This window comes from Coregonus lavaretus (genome assembly GCF_964263955.1).
Source record: "Coregonus lavaretus genome assembly, chromosome: 13".
NCBI classification, from domain to species: Eukaryota; Metazoa; Chordata; class Actinopteri; order Salmoniformes; family Salmonidae; genus Coregonus; species Coregonus lavaretus.
Window position 1 is genome coordinate 25479649 of NC_140000.1, and position 6000 is coordinate 25485648.

Sequence of the window (6000 nt, forward strand, 5' to 3'; positions counted from 1 at the left end):
TACTGGAGTGATAGAGGTAGATATGTATAGTGGTAAGTTAACTAGGCATCAGGATATATAATAAACAGAGTAGCAGCAGCGTAAATTAGGATTGTATGTGAGTGTGTGTGTGTGTTGGTAGAGGCAGTATAAATGCATGTTATGTGTGTGTTGGAGTGTCAGTGTGCGTGAGTGTGTAGAGTCCTGTAAGTGTGTATAGAGACAGTGTAAAAAATGCAATACAATGGTCAACTCAGATAGTCCATGTAGCCATTCGGTTAACTATTTAGCAGTCTTATGGCATGGGGATGGAAGCTGTTCAGGAGCCTGTTGGTGTCAGACTTCATGCATCGGTATCCCATTTTAAGTCCTTAGTGATTTGGACACCGAGGAACTTGAAGCTCTCAACCCACTCCACTGCAGCCCCGTCGTTGAGATTGCGTCATCTATGGATCTGTTGGGGTGGTATGCAAATTGGAGTGGGTCTAGGGTGTCTGCGATGATACAGTTGGTGTGTGCCATAACCAGCCTTTCAAAGCACTTCATGATTAGATGTGAGGGCTACAGGGCGGTAGTATTTGTGTCAAGAAGCCTTAGAGTTCTTCGGAACAGGAATGATGGTAGTCATTTTAAGATGTTGTGATTACAGACTGGGACAAGGAGAGGTTGAAAATGACCGTGAATATGCCTTCCAGCTGATCTGTGCATGCCCTGAGAACGTGCCCTGGAATACTATCCGGCCCCGCGGCCTTGCCAATGTTGATCTCATTAATGACCTTAATCACGCCAGCCTCAGAGCGTGAGATCAGCCAGACCTCTGGGTCAGTGGGGACCCTCACGCACTGTATGGTGTTATTGTCTAAGCGTGCATAAAATGCATTGAGTTCGTCTGGAAGAGGCATCGTTGGGTAGAACATGGCTGGGTCTTCCTTTGTAATCCGTAATGGACTGTAGTTCCTGCCACATGCGGCGGGCGTCGGAGCCTGTGTAGTATGATTCCACCTTATTCTTATATTGTCCTTTTGCTAGTTTAATGACTCTGCGGAAGTCGTAGCGGGACTTCTTGTACTTGTTCCTATCCTCAGCCATAGCCTAAGGGTTGTCTGCGATAGCCCTGTGTGCGGTAGTCCTGTCCTTTAGTTTAGTGCCAACCTCTGTGTTAATCCAGGGCTTTTGATTGGGGAAGCAGTGAACCTTCACTGTAGGGACAACGTCGCCGAAGCATTTACTTATGAACCCGGTGACAGAGGTGGTTAGCTTGTCGATGTTAGGCGGAGTCTCAGAACATATTCCAATCAGTGCTAGCAAAGCAGTCCTGTACAATACTCTGTTTGTGATTACCATTTCTCAACGGAGCGAGTCACGACTCATGATCTGATTTGCCAAAGGTCAGTGCTATCCAGCATCCTACCCTAAACCCTTACCCTAACCTTAACCATAACCCTTAACCTTTTTAAATTTCAACTTCAATGGGGTAGGGATGTCCCAAGGATCCCAGATAGCACGGACCTTTGCCAATTGGCGGACGAGGGAGGGCATTGTATGCTTGCTTGTGGGTAGAGTAACAGTGGTCTAGGACTTTATCGCCCCTAGTGGCGAAGGAGACTTGTTGATGGACGTTGGGCATGTCTTAATGACATGGAATAAAAATTGCAAGCGACAAGAAAGGTAGCCTCCAGATTGAGGTTTTCCTGCTTGTTTAGAGCCTCGTACAGTTCCTTAAGTGCCAGCTTGTTATATTTCATATTCTGAGGTGGAATGTATACAACAGTCACGATAACAACTGTAAACTCCCTCAGGAGGTAGAAAGGTCGGCATTTGATCATTAGGTATTCCAAGACAGATGAACAATGGTTCGAGACTTCCACTGTGCTCAAGTCAGCAAACCATTTGTTGTTGATGAAGAGGCAAACCCCTCCTCCTCTCGATTTCCCTGACTCTACTGTCCTGTCCGGTCGGTGAATGGAGAATCCATTGAGTTGGAAAGCCATTGGGGGTATCCAGTCCATCCAGTACGGCGCAATCATCTTAACGGGGGAGGTTTTCGTTCGCTGCTGGGTAGGGCAGCCGGCGACAAAGCTAGATAGTGAGGGGGAATTTGGGGAACCAGATAAGATAGTGCAGCCTGGTCTCATAGACTAGATGTAACATACTAAACATCAAATTAGTATTATATGTTATGTTTGGCATAGTTACAGTACATAAGACCAGGGAATCCGTTCAGGGAACAGGATAAAAAATAACGACATTTTTCAAGGAACAGATTCAGAACCGGGAACAAAAGTGATGTTTACTGTTCCGGAACAGAACTGTTATAAAAAAAAAACATGGGAACCCGTTAATAATATTATTTTACATTCCATGTATTTTTTTCCAGTCCCACAAAAAACGCAGCAAAGCGCCTATGCAAAGCCCTATCTCTGTCAATCAGAAACTTCTTCCAGTGTCTGCCTGCCACCAGAAAATATTTGCCAGTGTGTGTGCATGTAGGCTACCGGCACCTCCCCCTATGAAGCATAGCTGTAGCCTACTGATGTTACAAGCATGATTCAGAAGATAGGGAGAGATATTTTTATTTAGAGAAGAATGGATTAACTTTTTCAATACTAGTTAGGGATACTATAGTTAGCATATTTCACATTGGATTTATTAATTACAAAAAGGTAAGACGTGTTTTTAATTCTGGTGCCACTCTGCACACACAAGCTTGTTAGCTAGCTAGCTAGCTAGCTAGCTCTGGTCTAACGATAAGCCAACTCTGAATTTCAAAGACACTAAAAGTTCCTCAGTAGAAGCCGCTCCTCCTTAGGTATAATTATTTGGGCCTAATTCAGATAATGCATGTCATCACAAGATGCCCAGCGCTTGCCCACTCCATAGCAAGCTGCTCTATCCGCACTGGTGAAGTAATTTAATGTCAAGCTAAATGTAAAAATCTGATTTCAGAGGTTTAAAAACCGGTTCATAACTTTATTTTGTTGGTTATAATGGTTCTGTTCAGAACGACATGATTGGAATATTATTTTGGTTCCAACCCCTGCATAAGACAGAAGGTTACTGAAAGGGATACTTCAAGATTTTGGCAAGGAAGCCCTATTTCTACTTTCCCAGAGTCAGATGAACTGTGGATAACATTTTTATACAATGCTAGTAGATACGATAGACTTCCAGTCATTGCGCTGATGCTAGTTAGTGTTGGCTCACGAAACTACCTCTAACTTCCTTCATACTGGATGCAGAGACATAGAAATTATATCCATGAGTTCATCTGACTCATGGGAAGTAGATAAAGGGCTTCATTACCAAAATCCCATAGTATCCCTTTAAGGCAAGATGGGTGGGCTTATAATGCGAATGTCCAGAAACCTAAAGGTTGCCCTTTCGAATCTCATCACGGACAACTTTAGCATTTTAGCAACTACTTACTACTTTTTAGCTACTTTGCAACTACTTAGCATGTTAGCTAACCCTTCCCCTTTAACCTAACTCCTAAACCTAACCTTAACCCTAACCCCTAGCCTAGCTAATGTTAGCCATCTAGGTGATGTTAGCGTTAGCCACCTAGCTAATGTTAGCCACAACAAATTGAAATTTGTAACATATTGTACGAATTGCAATTCCTACCATATTGTACCAATTACAATTTGTAACATATCATACGAAATGTAATTCATAACATATCATACGAAATGGATGACGGACATCCACAAATTAATACAGTTGAAGTCGGAAGTTTACATACACCTTAGCCAAATACATTTAAAGTTTTTCACAATTACTGACATTTCATCCTAGTACAAATTCCCTGTCTTAGGTCAGTTAGGATCACCACTTTATTTTAAGAATGTGAAATGTCAAAATAATAGTAGAGAGAATTATTTATTTCAGCTTTTATTTCTTTCATCACATTCCCAGTGGGTCAGAAGTTTACGTACACTCAATTAGTATTTGGTAGCATTGCCTTTAAATTGTTTAACTTGGATCAAACGTTTCGGGTAGCCTTCCACAAGCTTCCCACAATAAGTTGGGTGAATTTTGGCCCATTCCTCCTGACAGAGCTGGTGTAACTGAGTCAGGTTTGTAGGCCTCCTTGCAAGCACACGCTTTTTCAGTTCTGCCCACAAATTGAGGTCAGGGCTTTATGATGGCCACTCCAATACCTTGACTTTGTTGTCCTTAAGTAATTTTGCCACAACTTTGGAAGTATGCTTGGGGTCATTGTCCATTTGGAAGACCCATTTGCGACCAAGCTTTAACTTCCTGATTGATGTCTTGAGATGTTGCTTCAATATATCCACATAATTTTCCTTCCTCATGATGCCATCTATTTTGTGAAGTGCACCAGTCCCTCCTGCAGCAAAGCACCCCCACAGCATGATGCTGCCACCCCTGTGCTTCACGTTGGGATGGTGTTCTTCGGCTTGCAAGCGACCCCCTTTTTCCTCCAAACAGAACGATGGTCATTATGGCCAAAAAGTTCTTTCTGAGGTCTTGGCTGATTTCTTTTGATTTTCCCATGATGTCAAGCAAAGAGGCACTGAGTTTGAAGGTAGGCCTAGAAATACATCCACAGGTACACCTTCAATTGACTCAAATGATGTCAATTAGCCTGTCAGAAGCTTCTAAAGCCATGACATCATTTTCGGGAATTTTCCAAGCTGTTTAAAGGCACAGTCAACTGAGTGTATGTAAACTTCTGACATACTGGAATTGTGATACAGTGAATTATAAGTGAAATAGTCTGTCTGTAAACAATTGTTGGAAAAATTACTTGTGTCATGCACAAAGTAGATGTCCTAACCGACTTGCTAAAACTATAGTTTGTTAAAAAGAAATTTGTGGAGTGGTTGAAAAAACGAGTTTTAATGACTCCAACCTAAGTGTATGTAAACTTCCGACTTCAACTGTACATACCATATGAAAATGTAACATATGATACTAATTAGTTTATCCTGGATTTACGTTTAATCAATCAAATTGATATATAAAGCCCTTTTTACTTCAACAGTTGTCACAAAGTGCTTATACAGAAACCCAGCCTAAACCCGAAAAAGAGCAAGCAATGCAAATGTAGAAGCACGGTGGCTAGGAAAAACTCCCTAGAAAGGCAGGAACTTAGGAAGAAACCTAGAGAGGAACGGCCAGGTGGAGATTATAAGAGTACATGGCCATTAATGCCAGCTCGTTTTTCAAGATGTTCAAATGTTCATAGATGACCAGCAGGGTCAAATAATAATCACAGTGGTTGTAGAAGGTGCAACAGCACAGTACCTCAGGAGTAAATGTCATCTGGCTTTTCATAGCCGAGCATTCAGAGGTCAAGAGGTCGAGAGAGAGACACTCGAAACAGCAGGTCCGGTACAAGGTAGCATGTTCGGTGAACAGGTCAGGGTTTCATAGCCGCAGGCAGAACAACTGGATCAGCAGCACGAGCAGGTGGACTGGGGATGGGAACAGCCATGAGGCATCAGGCCCTTCCTGAGGCATGGTCCTAGGGCTCAGGTCCTCTGGGAGGGAGGAAGGAGAGAGAGAGAGAGAGAGAGAGAGAGAGAGAGAGAGAGAGAGAGAGAGAGAGAGAGAGAGAGAGAGAGAAGATAGTCCAGGTTGGACAGTGGGGTTTCTAGGAGTGCTAGCCCTCTCCCGTGCTACTGTAAACGGAGCATGCTGCGCCTAACGTGTTCGTTGTATTGCGCTTGACTTAATTAATCAGGCTAAACCCGGTCCTAGGTTGCTGCATTTGTCTTCCCTATCTTGGTTTCCTGGATTAACAGTGATTAACCTGAAACCGAGTATAGCCTAGCTGTTGCTTCTGTCCAGTTTATTATAGCTTATTCAGTGCACCTTAGATGCGTATCTACTGCAGGGCCCAAAGATGTTGCACACACCCAGACCCCATGGGATGGGGGTGGGTGGGGGCGGGGTTCCGTCAGCTGGAGAAGCAAAATGTTTTGAAATGCAACATTTAAATGTTGAACGTTATATACATGTCCCAGTTTGTCTATAGCCTTTTAAATTACAGCG